Genomic DNA, 14293 nt, shown 5'->3' on the forward strand with positions numbered 1-14293 from the left:
AAGCTCACTCAAGCCCTTTTCGCAAATAAACATGAAGAAGGAAAGTCGGTGTGTGCACACGTCCTAGAGATGATGTCACACATTGATAGGTTAAGAATGTTGGGATCCGTTGTCTGTGAGGAGCTGGCTGTTGATTGGGTTCTTCAGTCACTTACTAAATCGTATAGTGAGTTCGTAAAAGAGTACTATATGATGAACCATGACGTGACCCTTATAGATCTCACCTACATGCTTATTGTTGCTGAATCAGCAATGATTTGGCGCACTGGAAAAGCAAAGTTGATTGGTGAATCTGCCTTTTAGACCTCTATGGATATAGGCAATGGCAACGAAAGACATGCCATGATCGAAGAGTTTAATCATAAGAGAAAGGCGAAGTCTGAAATCGTTCCATGTGCTATTCCAAAAGAGTCAATTTCCTTTCATTGCCATGAGAAGGGGCATTGGAGACGAAGCTGCCCTATTTACCTAAGAGATCTAAGAGATGGGAGAGTCAAAACGTATGGCTCTGCTTTAGGTAAATTCCATTAAATAACTCTTTTAAGTTCCTATTTTAGATTCTTAATACATGATGTGATAAGATTACATTTCAATGTCTTGTAGGATCGAAGAAAAGAGAGGAAGCTTAAGGGAAGAAGTGAGCAGAATTTAATCGTGAAGAAATGTATTTCGATCGCATTTCTCGAAGATTAGATTCTTGAGCTACTACTTAGAGTTAGAATAAGATTGCTAAGAAAGATGTATTAGCATAGTTTTTCAATGAATTGCATTGTAAGGACAAATTTTTCCGCAATAAAATAAAATTTGATATTGTTTATTTATTTATCCTTGCAATAGCATGTATGAAAAATTGATGTTTGAATGTTTCTATTATTAGCAATAATGGATTTGATTCTTAATTATGTTATTTGTGGAAATGTCGAGAATTTACCAAATAGGGAGAGTTTCTCCTCGCCCAAGGTTCAACTGGATAGAAACTTGGAATCATACAACGAGTATTGCATGATGAATGAAAATTTTCATTTTGGAAATTAGACTAATTCGTTGACAAAGTGTCAAGTGAAGGACTAGGACATCAAGTACACAAGGTTGTGTGTTGATCAAGTCCACCACAAGAGTGACAAAGATATTCGTCATGATTTACTAAAGGTTTAGTGAATATGATTATACTTATAAGATTAAGTATAATTTTGAATTGATTGAAAGAGTTTAAATCAATGGTAGAACGAATAAGAAGAATCAAGTAGGCAGAAAGATAAAAGTTTCTCTATTCTAAGAAGAAGGGAGAGTACCTTTTATTATGTTTTATGATAGGTCTTAATGATTAAGAACCATATCTCAATTGATCCTCTAAAGTGAGTCTTAGTACAATTGTATGTCTGAGAAGAGGAATCAAGAATTGAAGAAATGGTTAAATCAAAAGGTCAATCATACTTCGTTCCAAAACAAGTCTTAAAGTTAAGATTGTGACATTGAGTGACAAGTATTAGGAAGGTTTATAACATTCATCAAATGTGGAAAGTTGTGATGTCTTGGACAAGACAAAGACCAATTAGGACCAATTTCATGAAGTGTTTTGATAAAAGCTACACTAACTCTTGAATATTTGTTTGTCAAGAAATGTTATTGAAAAAAGAATCTTATATGTCAAGGAGTCAGTGGGAGGCTCAATGGTCTTGAAAGGTTTCAAGAACAAATCAAGAATAAACCTTATCGATCATCACTAACACATGAGTTGAGGTTTATAACCTATCGTGTTGACACTATCTTGTTTCTGTGCGGTTCCAATTGAGTTAATTATGCATGTGAGTCCTATGAGTTCTCATTTGAATGCATAAAAGGCAAGGACCTTGATCAATGAAAAGTACATTGATAGGAAAGGGTGAGCTGCTTAACTACTTGGAAGACATGGTGGGCAGTCGCGTTACCATAAGGCAAGAAATCAATATTGAGAAGGTTCAGTCCGTATGAGTTTGGGTTTGTCGCAAACTTTGGTTTTGACAAATTCGCATGGATAGGAACACATACACCATTAAAATCTAAGTGTCATAAGATTCCCTCCTTCATGAAAATGACTGTGAGGAAATGCTTTCGCTGAGAGAGATTTTAAGAAGATATTGATTGTGAAATTGTATTCTCGAATTCGATTATGGTTACGGTATCCCTTTCCATGATTCGAATTGTGAGATTTGGCAATTAGTATGAATTGTTTAGACACACATATGAGCTATCTAAGGCAAAGGTGTATAAGTTTAAGAAGATTAGATAAAGGATTATCATGTCAAAGCTAGTGGGAGCATAAGAGTTTTGATTATGTTATAATAATCATCCTAGTGGGAGCATAAATGTTGTGCTTGTATGATTATTATGGTAAGTATTGCAAAGTTAGCAATATTAGTTATAGAAAACAAGAGTTACACTTTGCAAAGTTGTAATGGTTGAATAGTTGTTTTGCTATAATTAAGGGAGAGAATATTATGCTTCATTTCAAATCTAAAGGCTTAGGTTGTGGAATGTTAATAAATTTAGTCAAGGATACATAGTGCGTTCTCAAATTTCGATTATGATTATGGCATCCCTCTTCATAGTTCGAATTATGAGAACGTGACACATAAAATATTATGGCAGAAGATTGATAAAGTATCAGATCTTTATGTAAGACTTTATGCATCGTGTCCTATACGCTTTGGGTAAAGGATCGATTGCAAATGCTACAATATTTGAATATTCTTAAATTTTCCAAATGTCTAGCGCATTTAGAGGGAAAAAGGACAAGAATTGGTTTTGACTAAGATAATTAAACAACTATCAAAGGACGATCCAAAGCTCGCTGAGGATTGGTCGCTTGTGAGTAGTTGGAAGTATGATATTGGATGGACCATATCGAATTTATTATGAATAGATAAGATTATATAAAGAATGAGTTGTCATATGGTAAATATGGAAATGATTCCATATTGAGAGTTGGATATTGAGAGTCTATGTCTAGATTAGAAATTGTATGCAAAAGGATGTTCAAAGGAATGTACCTTGAGTGAGAGACATCACGTCTATGGAATTGTATTGTAACAATCTCAAATAGAGAACTTTGTAATTTCATTGGCAATAGTCATTGTGATTTTTGTGCCATGACATTACAAAAGGATCATTGCATAAAATGTTAGAATCTAGCATATTCTATAAGTGTCAAGAATTTGATATTCTTTCACTTTTGAAAAGGATTAGGAGTTGTGAAATGAGTATGATTGGAAATGTGTTCATTTGATCTATTTCACAAAGTAAGAACCATAGGTAAGAATTGTGTGCATGCTAAGAGCATGGGACAAGTGTAGTAATAATTCAAGTAAGAAGTTGATTACCCGAAACAACAAATAATGAGTAATCGATATGGTGATAAATAAAAGGTGTTTTATTTATACTCAAAGGCTTGAGGCCATATGGGATTAGTATTATTCTTGTGTTTCATTTTGCATGTTTTGACTTCCTGAATAATTTAATTGGTTCAGAACAGTCAAATTATTCGAACGGGCCACAGTCGTTCGTATGTTGGAAGTAGGTACGAATGAAGAATGTCGTGAATTGGTGTGTGGAATATCTAAAGTGTATTATACATAAGCAAATGTTTGCTGCAACGTTCAAGAGTGCTTATGAATATGATTTGAGCATTGGATTAAACCCATGCTCACTTGGATCACTTCATGGATTTCATCACGAGTGATTGGTGAGACGATAACAATTTATATCCTTGAAACCGAGATGTGTGAGTTGTATCTTGCGAATTGGTTTCACATTGATAATATGTAAACGCACCAGTAACTTGGTGTTATAAAATATATTGTTGTGTGTGATTCGATAAGTGAGTGCAAGCAAGCATTGAATCAAAGTTTATCCGTTCCTTTTATCCAAACTAGGATAAAAGCGATATTTTTGGTCCCCTCAATGATTTAGTGATGACACCTAAGCGCTTGGCCAAGCCGGGACTAATTTGGTATGATCAATTGTAGTCTATTATCAGTCGTCATAAATCGGAAGTCGGGAAATAGTATAGAGAGAATGATTAAGTTCAAGTCTCATATCTATACGATATCTACAATGGAGGAATATATGATCCCTTATCTAAAGGACACGCGTATATGATAAGATCAGAGTTGACAGTGGCTTTTGAAAGCTACGATTGCAGATCAGGATCTGAAGTTATACGTGTCACACCGCAAAACCAATAACGGAGGAATACGTTTCGGGGTGGAGGACGTCATGTACAGTATCATCACAATTGTATAATAGTAAAAACAAGAAACATGCAGCCATTTCATTTACATAGTGAGTTTAATTACAAGTTTGTTCTGTAAAGTTCAACAACACCAAAAGTATACAAAAATAAGAGATGGATCTTGTATGCTCCATCTTCTCCAAAATGTTGCACTTGTACCTGTCTATCTTTGACCTGAGGATACAAGTTATTTGAATACGAGTATCAGCATAAAGCTGGTGAGTTCATAAGAATTTAGTGTGAGTTTTAGTATAAAATGCATTAGTACAAATAGTGTGAAGGGTTACAGTTTACATTCGTAAGTAGTAGAAAAATCTAGAAAATCCTATATTTTCCAGAAAATACATTGTAATTGAAAATATGTAACTTGCATGTAAGTTTCATCATTGAAAAATCGTTTGTTGTAAAAGCATATTAGTGAGTCCCCAATAAGTAGTGTAATAAGAAAAGTTATGCCTGATATCGGTAATAGTGGCACAAACTCCCATTAGTATTAGGTACTTATTTACTTCGGGATTTTTAAACTTATTCTTTAGTGTTATTATTTTAGTGTGAATGTAGTGTATTCATTGTATGCTACTGGCAGTGTGAGTAATAGAGTACCCCATGACCTTCCCAGTCATGCATAGTGTAGAGAAGTAGTGGCATCCCTGGGCCTGCACAGCTCGGACTGAGGTTAACAGTCGGGATATAATAGTGTCTGCCCCGTATAGATCTATACATGTAGCGTCGTTCTCCTGTCGGAAAACTCTGGGCGTAGTGCGTAGCGAATAGAGAATCTCATAGTGAGTTAATGTGTTATCTTCGGATTAGTACTTTCTCTTGTATTATAGTGTAGTAGTCTTTTGTATAGCTCGTAGTGTTTTCTCTTATTAGTGTATAGTCTCGTAATAGTGTGTATTATAGTGTGTAGAGTAGTGGCAGTAACGAGTAGTAGTGGCCTTAACTATACCCATTATAGTTAACTTAGTGTGTATAATTCTTGGCAATTAAGTAGTGAAGGCATCGATTGAATTGAAAAGGCTCGTATCCAACACCAATATACATGATATATAATTAAGAAATCAACGACAGTCGGACGGATAACAACTACCCTAAGCCCACAATCAAACAAGAACAGGAAATAAGGCGAGCTATCGGTCCTAAGTCCTTCAAGCCTTACTTATATAAATATATTAGTGTGGTTACATTTTATAAGAAAATATATTTAATAAAAGTCTTGTCAAAAGGGAACATTTAGAAAATAGTTTATTTATCCAAAATAGTTTTGAAAACGTAAAGTTCTTTTATAAGGCATAGTGATAAATCACATATGGTTTGAGTTACAGATAGTGAATCACATGTGATTAATTTTCATAAATATGTATATTCGACTTGTACCCCCCCCCCCCCTAAAACATATAAAAACATTTGAAAGGTTCATTAAAGGGGTATGAACTCACAGTTTATCGTAGGGTTCGAGTGTCAACGGATGCCCTGAATGCCAATGGTCCCTATAAATCATGTGATGACACATAATTGGGTTAGAACTAGGGCGTTTCATGCTTAAACATGATGGAAAAACATTCTTAGGGCTCGACATTACTGAATACAAATGTCTCATGATCCATACTTAGTGATTCATGCAAGTATAGGGCCAAAAGGGGGCATTTGAGTGAGTGCAAGGCCTTGAAACTTAGTGTACGGCTGAGGTATGCGGCCAGAAGGGTGTGTGAGGCTGCACACAAGTGTGTGTGCGGCCGTTCAGAGTGTGTGTGCGGCCGTACACAGGAGTGTGCGGCCGTACACTCCTCTTGTGAGTCCAAATGAAGTGTTTGCTCTTCACTCTAAGGAGATTTGAATGTGTGTTGCCCCCCTCATGAAGGTGTGAGGTCGTACACCTTCAAGGGACTATGAATATGATGAACATGATGAGTTTTAAAGATTGGGATTCAAGTGTTTACCACTAATAAGCTCGAAGATGAACTAGATCACAAATATGAGGCCTTCAAGGTGTTCTTGGTTGAAGATTTTTGAGAGAGAAAGTAGAGAGAGAGTAAGGAGCATCCAAATGAATGAATGAAGTGGATATCCATCTATATATATGTTTGGGTGTGCGGCCGCACACATGGGTGTGTGGCCGTACACACAAAAGTGTGGCCGCACACACCTCCTTTGGTGTGTTTGATCCGATGCCATGATGTAAAACATTTTCCAACACTTCCTAAGACCCATAGTTGGACTATATTATGCCCAAAACACACCTTTGGAACCACAAGATTTACAAAGGATGATGAATTCAAGATTTAAAGACAATACGCGGACCAATTACATAGGATGAAAGTTTCGGGCTGTCACATTATCCCCCCATTAGAGGGAATTTCGTCCCGAAATTTAGAATTCCTACAGAGGGTAGTTACAGAACTATTAGGCAAAAAGATGGGGATATTTGAGTTTCATTTTATCCTCGCGCTCCCAAGTGAATTCTGGTCCCCGCTTGGCGTTCCACCTAACCTTCACAATTGAGATGCGGCTTTGTTTCGTTTGTTTCACTTCTCGATCCATAATTTCCGCAGGCTCTTCTACAAAGTTGAGGTTTTCATTGACCTCAATCTCGTCGAGGGGAATCACGAGAGTTTCGTCGGATAGGCATTTCTTCAAGTTCGAGACGTGGAAGGTAGGATGTATGTTACTTAGCTCGAGGGGTAAGTTGAGTTTGTAAGCTACAGGGCCGATTCTAGCAAGAATCTCGAAAGGCCCTATGTACCTTGGGTTCAGCTTTCAACGCTTCCCGAAGCGTATCGTGCTCTTCCAGGGCGAGACCTTCAAAAGGACTCGGTCTCCTACCTGAAACTCCAAGGGTTTCCTTCGTTTGTCCGCGTAGCTTTTCTGTCGATCCTTAGCGGCTTTTAATCGTTCACGAATTTGTACAATCTTCTCGGTTGTTTCTCGAATGATCTCCGGACCAGTGAGAGCGCTGTCAGGAACTCGTCCTTTAGCCAACTGAGTTTCACCCACCTCAGCCCAACACAAAGGGGATCTGCACTTCCGGCCGTAGAGGGCTTCGAATGGAGCTGCCTTGATGCTCGTATGATAACTATTGTTGTAGGAAAACTCCACAAGAGGCAAGTGTGTATCCCATGATTTACCGAAGTCGATCACACAAGCTCGCAGCATATCTTCTAAGGTTTGGATCGTTCTCTCACTTTGTCCGTCGGTCTGCGGATGGTAAGCTGTACTCATGTCCAGCCTCGTCCCTAGAGCCTTTTGTAGTGATTGCCAAAATCTCGAGGTAAATCTACTATCTCTGTCTAAGATAATAGATATAGGGACGCCATGCAGTCGTACTATCTCCTTAAGATATGTTCTTGTGATCTTCTCCATCTTGTCCGTTTCTTTGATGGGTAGGAAGTGTGCAGACTTGGTGAATCTGTCAACGATGACCCAAATGGTATCCAACCCACCCGTTGTCTTGGGCAGTTTGGTTATAAAGTCCATTGTAATCCGCTCCCACTTCCATTCAGGTATCTCTGGTTGTTGGAGGAGTCCCGATGGCTTTTGATATTCGACCTTGACCTTCGCGCACGTAAGGCACTTACTCACGAAGGTAGCGATCTCTGCTTTCATGTTAGGCCACCAGTATAGCTTCCTGAGATCCAGATACATCTTATCCGAACCTGGGTGGACGGAGTATCGAGTGTTGTGAGCTTCCTTCATGACTACCTCTCTGAAACCTCCATGGCGCGGAGTCTAGATTCGGTCCATAAGATAGTAAGCTCCGTCGCCTTTGATCTCCAAACTTTTATCCATTCCGCGCAGGGATTCTCCCGTCACATTCTCAGGCTTTAATGCTTCAAGCTGAGCCTCCTTGATCTGTGCGGATAGATGCGAATGGATAGTCATTGTTAATGACTTGGTTCTTCGACCTAAATACTCTTTCCTACTCAGGGCGTCTGCTACCACGTTGGCTTTCCCCGGGTGATATCGAATTTCGCAGTCGTAATCGTTGAGTAGCTCAACCCATCGGCCTTGTCTCATGTTGAGCTCTTTCTGGTTCAGTATGTGTTCAAGGCTTTTATGGTCAGTATACACTACACTCTTCGTCCCATACAAGTAGTGTCTCCAGATTTTTAGTGCGAAGACGACCGCTCCTAGTTTAAGGTCGTGTGTAGTGTAGTTCACCTCATGTGTCTTTAGTTGTCTTGAGGCATAAGCGATTACTTTACCTCGTTGCATCAAGACACAGCCGAGTCCCTGATTCGATGCATCGCAGTATACCACGAAGTCTTAGGTTCCTTCGGGAAGGGATAATACTGGTGCGGTGCATAGGGCTCGCTTCAGGGTCTGGAATGCCTTCTCCTATTTTTCTTCCCAGTTGAATGATACGCCCTTCTGTGTCAACATAGTGAGAGGTTTCGCAATCCGAGAGAAGTTTTGGATGAATCTGCGGTAGTAGCCAGCGAGGCCTAGAAATTGACGAATCTCCATTGGCGTCTTCGGTGCTGGCCAGTTCTCAATAGCTTTAATTTTGGAGGGATCCACGTGGATTCCTTCTTCACTAACCACGTGTCCTAAGAATTCGACTTTTCGGATCCAAAACTCGCACTTAGAGAACTTTGCATATAACTTCTCTGATCATAGTGTTTCCAGGACTCGTCGTAGGTGATCCTTATGTTCTTCCTCGCTCCGAGAGTAGACGAGTATATCATCAATAAAGATGATGACGAATTGATCTAGATACGGACGACATACCCTATTCATTAAGTCCATGAATACTGCGGGAGCGTTAGTCAATCCAAAGGGCATCACTACGAACTCGAAGTGCCCATAACGGGTTCGAAAAGCTGTCTTCGGAATATCTTCCTCAAGCACCCGTAACTGGTGATACCCGGACCGAAGATCAATCTTGGAGAAATAACTCGCTCCTTGTAGTTGGTCGAATAGGTCGTCGATACAAGGGAGAGGGTAGCGATTTTTGACAGTGAGTTTGTTGAGTTCCCTATAGTCGATGCACATACGGAACGATCCGTCTTTCTTCTTTACGAACAAGACCGGAGCTCCCCAGGGTGAGAAGCTTGGTCTTATAAAGCCCTTGATGAGCAGCTCGTTAAGTTGACCGGATAATTCTTGTATCTCTGCAGGCGCTAAACGATAGGGTGACTTAGCTACGGGGGTAGCTCCCGGGATTAGGTCAATTCTAAACTCAACCTGACGTTTGGGAGGTAGACCCGGAAGGTCCTCCGGAAAGACATCGGGGAAATTGCATACAACGGGAATGTCCTTCGGATCTTTTGTTTTCTTGCTAATGTCAACAACGTGGGCAAGAAAGGCGCGGTATTCCTTATGCAAGTATTTCTGAGCCTGAATACTGGAGATGATACGTAGGTTCGTACCGGGTTTATCTCCATAGATCAACAGAGTTTCGTGGTTCGGAAGATTCAAACGAATGGCTTTGTCAGAGCATAGGATATCGGTACGATGGAGACTCAACCAGTCCATACCGACAATGACATCGAAATTCTTGATAGAGACTGGTATGAGATCGATTGGAAATGAGTGATCTTCTAACGTGAGGGTACAACCTATGTAGATTTCTTTAGAGTTTTCTGTTTTCCCATTAGCCATCTCTACGACGAATGTTTCTTTTAGTGGTTGAGGGGATTGTTTGAGTAAGTGTTTAAAGTTTTGGTTTATGAAGCTTCTTTCTGCACCACTATCGAATAAGACACAGGCATAAGAGTTGTTGAGAAGAAACGTACCCGTGACTACTGTGGGATCCGCTACCGCCTCGCTGTGACCAATAGCGAGTAGCATTCCAGTTCCCCCAGCATTCACAGCCTTCGGACAGTTCTTCTTGAAATGACCAGCTTCACCGCAGCCATAACACGTCGGGGTCACTCCCGAACCGGAAACTTGCGAGATAGGTTTGGGAGGGGCCTTGCAGAATCGCACAGTATGGCCCTTTCGACCGCAGTTGGAACACTGCAATTCACGGCAGGGGCCATTGTGGTGGAAAGGGAACTTGGGACACTTGGGCAGATTCCCACTATAAGCCTTTGGCGGTGCAGGAGTGGCTGGAGTAGTGGCAGCATGGACCGCCACGATTTGTTGATTCTTGGAGGAGGTTTGAGTTTTCTTGCCTTTCTTCTTATCCCATCGCTTCCTCTTTCTGTTAGATGAATCGGGTGGTGCAGTGGTAGTTGTGGTTGTTGTTGCTGGAGTGGAAGACACTTCATGGTTGATCAGACTCTGGGCCAATTCCTTGGCACTGTCGAAGGTGGTAGGGCGTGAGGCTAGAACGTTTCCTTGATACGGAGGCATTAGACCCCATATGTATCGTTCAATCTTCTTGCTTTCAGAAGGGATCATGTTGGGACACATAGCCGCCAAGTCGCAGAACCTGGCCGTGTAAGCTATTATGTCAGTCCCTACCATTTTGAGGTTCCATAGTTCCTCCTCAAGTTTCTGAATTTCGCCCCTCGGGCAGTATTCCTTTCTCATGAGATCCTTTAGAGTGTCCCAGCCCATGGCATTGGCTGTGACCAAGGAGAGTGCATTGACATGGACGTTCCACCATGTTAAAGCCCTGTTAGTGAGGGTGGCAGTAGCGAACTTGATTTTGCTCTCTTCGAGGCAAGAGCACATTTCGAATACAGCCTCGGTTCTTTCGAACCATTGGGATAATGCCAGAATTTCTCCAGTACCATCGAAGAAGGTAGGTTTACAATTCATGAAGTCCTTATAAGTGCATCCCTACACTCTTTGATGGACTTCCCCAAATCTAGAGTTACCACCGCTCGCGTCCCCGGAGTTCATTTGAGCCATGGCTGCTGTCACAGCTGTTTGGAACAGCACTGGGTCAAACTGCGGAGGAGGAGGTGGTGGATGAGAGGTTTGAGTTGCTGGTCTTCCTCTGCTTGGACGCTTTCGTGGAGGCATCTTTTACTGGAAGATCACAGGAATGATAGCAATAGTAAGAGTCTATTGCGAAATAGGAATAGGGTGTTTCATGGATTAATTCAACATAATCCAAAAATCATAGTGAGAGTCATAGTAATAGGATAGTTAACTGCCAATATACTGGTGTTGATGATGTAATACAAGTTAAGGAAAAATTGACCTAACAAAAGGTCTTACATCAAACCATAGGGAAAATGTTGGTAGTTTAGAGGTCTCGTTAAGGTACTTTTAAGCTAGGAATGTTTATAGACGAGAGATCTACGGATCATAGAGGGGAAAGGTTAGTCCTTTATACAAAAGAGTGAGGTAACTAGATGTCTTCTACTGGCGACGGTTACTTGTGGGGCAAACCCTCAGATCCGCTAGTCGACGCATAACTTCCTGAAGGTGTCGATCATGAATCCTTTGACGTGCTCGGAGTTCCCTAACTTCGGCTCGGGATGTAGCTAGCTGTTGCTGCAGAGCCTCGTTGGTCCTCCTTGTCCTGCCCATGGCTTCTTCAAGTTGGCGGATGCGAACAGTGTTGAGATTTGAGTTGGCATCCACTTCTACAACTCGATCAATGGCTGCTTGACCCTGCTCGACATTCCTGGCAATCCTTCGGACCATGATTGGCAGAACTCAGTCCGCTGATCCCCCTTCGCTTATGTTGTAGTAGCTTCGGTCTCCATTTTAAGGTAAAGGTTGGCCCTGTTCTTCGCTCCAACGGTGCAAGGATATGGCCCACATAGGAGTGGGTCCCTGAAATGTCGGACGAGGGTTGGGGTTCGGAGCTTCAGGAGGTAGGTTGTTAACCTCTGGTTCGGAGATGGAGCTATCCGAGAAGCCTTCAGCATGATGATCATCCAAAGGGATCGGGTGATCATTATGTGACTCCTCATCGAGCCATCCTCCATTGCCCTGATTTGGATAGTACGGATCGCCGGGTAGGTGGAAGCCAGCCATGCTATCTATGCGAGAAAGGGGAAAAGAAGATTAATAGACGTACTAACCTAAATTAATTATAAGATGAATCGTTACTAGTCGACCCAATACTTGCGTAGTGCATAACAATTACATGCAACCGAAGCAAGATAGTCCTTCGAATAAGCAACCCTAACTCTAGACCCCCAATCAAACAAGAACAGGAAATGAAACAAAGGCTACAGATTCTGAGTCTATAGTGCCCTAGTCACATGTAATCGTGGTGTATTCACTTAGCAACTATTGTCCTACCAGTAACGACCCTTTTAGTTATCACATATGTATGCTTTAGAGATACAGACTACTCCTATAGTATTCTTATGCTAGCGGTATTATGGTAGTGTTGGTAAGTTTTAGACTTGTTGCAACATCACAACCAAACTTAGGTACAAGCTAGTCACTCTCATGAAAATGTAGTTGATCAGGCTACATTCCCCAAAATGTGATTATATGTCTCTAAGCCCAATTATGCTATCCAACAATCTTAATACTTTTGTTCTGTTCTAGGGTGATACTGGCTCCTGTGTTTTATGCGTATATATATACTTATTTAAATCTTTTAGATACTTAACAGTATATATTCTTGGTCAGAGTGTTTTAGTCCCGAAGTGTTTATAGTTCGTATATCTTTTATATGTTGATATACTTGATTCACTATAAACAATGCTCTGATACCAATCTGTCACACCCCAAAACCAATAACGGCGGAATACGTTTCGGGGTGGAGGACGTCATGTACAGTATCATCACAATTGTATAATAGTAAAAACAAGAAACATGCAACCATTTCATTTACATAGTGAGTTTAATTACAAGTGTGTTCTGTAAAGTTCAACAGCACCAAAAGTATACAAAAATAAGAGATGGATCTTGTATGCTCCATCTTCTCCAAATTGTTGCACCTGTACCTATCTATCTTTGACTTGAGGATACAAGTTATTTGAATACGAGTATCAGCATAAAGTTGGTGAGTTCATAAGAATTTAGTGTGAGTTTTAGTATAAAATGCATTAGTACAAATAGCGTGAAGGGTTACAGTTTACATTCGTAAGTAGTAGAAAAATCTAGAAAATCCTATATTTTCCAGAAAATACATTGTAATTGAAAATATGTAACTTGCATGTAAGTTTCATCATTGAAAAATCGTTTGTCGTAAAAGCATATTAGTGAGTCCCCAATAAGTAGTGTAATAAGAAAAGTTATGCCTGATATCGGTAATAGTGGCGCAAACTCCCATTAGTATTAGGTACTTATTTACTTCGGGATTTTTAAACTTATTCTTTAGTGTTAGTATTTTAGTGTGAATGTAGTGTATTCCTTGTATGCTACTGGCAGTGTGAGTAATAGAGTACCCCATGACCTTCCCGGTCATGCATAGTGTAGAGAAGTAGTGGCATCCCTGGGCCTGCACGGCTCAGACTGAGGTTAACAGTCGGGATATAATAGTGTCTGCCCCGTATAGATCTATACATGTAGCGTCGTTCTCCTGTCGGAAAACTCTGGGCGTAGTGCGTAGCGAATAGAGTATCTCATAGTGAGTTAATGTGTTATCTTCGGATTAGTACTTTCTCTTGTATTATAGTGTAGTAGTCTTTTGTATAGCTCGTAGTGTTTTCTCTTATTAGTGTATAGTCTCGTAATAGTGTGTAGAGTAATGGCAGTAACGAGTAGTAGTGGCCTTAACTATACCCATTATAGTTAACTTAGTGTGTATAATTCTTGGCAATTAAGTAGTGAAGGCATCGATTGAATTGAAAAGGCTTGTATCCAACACCAATATACATGATATATAATTAAGAAATCAACGACAGTCGGACGGATAACAACTACCCTAAGCCCACAATCAAACAAGAACAGGAAATAAGGCGAGCTATCGGTCCTAAGTCCTTCAAGCCTTACTTATATAAATATATTAGTGTGGTTACATTTTATAAGAAAATATATTTAATAAAATTCTTGTCAAAAGGGAACATTTAGAAAATAGTTTATTTATCCAAAATAGTTTTGAAAACGCAAAGTTCTTTTATAAGGCATAGTGATAAATCACATATGATTTGAGTTACAGATAGTGAATCACATGTGATTAATTTTCATAAATATGTATATTCGACTTGTACCCCG

Source organism: Lactuca serriola, chromosome 8 (assembly GCF_051521515.1).
Source record: "Lactuca serriola cultivar US96UC23 chromosome 8, Lser_US96UC23_V15, whole genome shotgun sequence".
NCBI classification, from domain to species: Eukaryota; Viridiplantae; Streptophyta; class Magnoliopsida; order Asterales; family Asteraceae; genus Lactuca; species Lactuca serriola.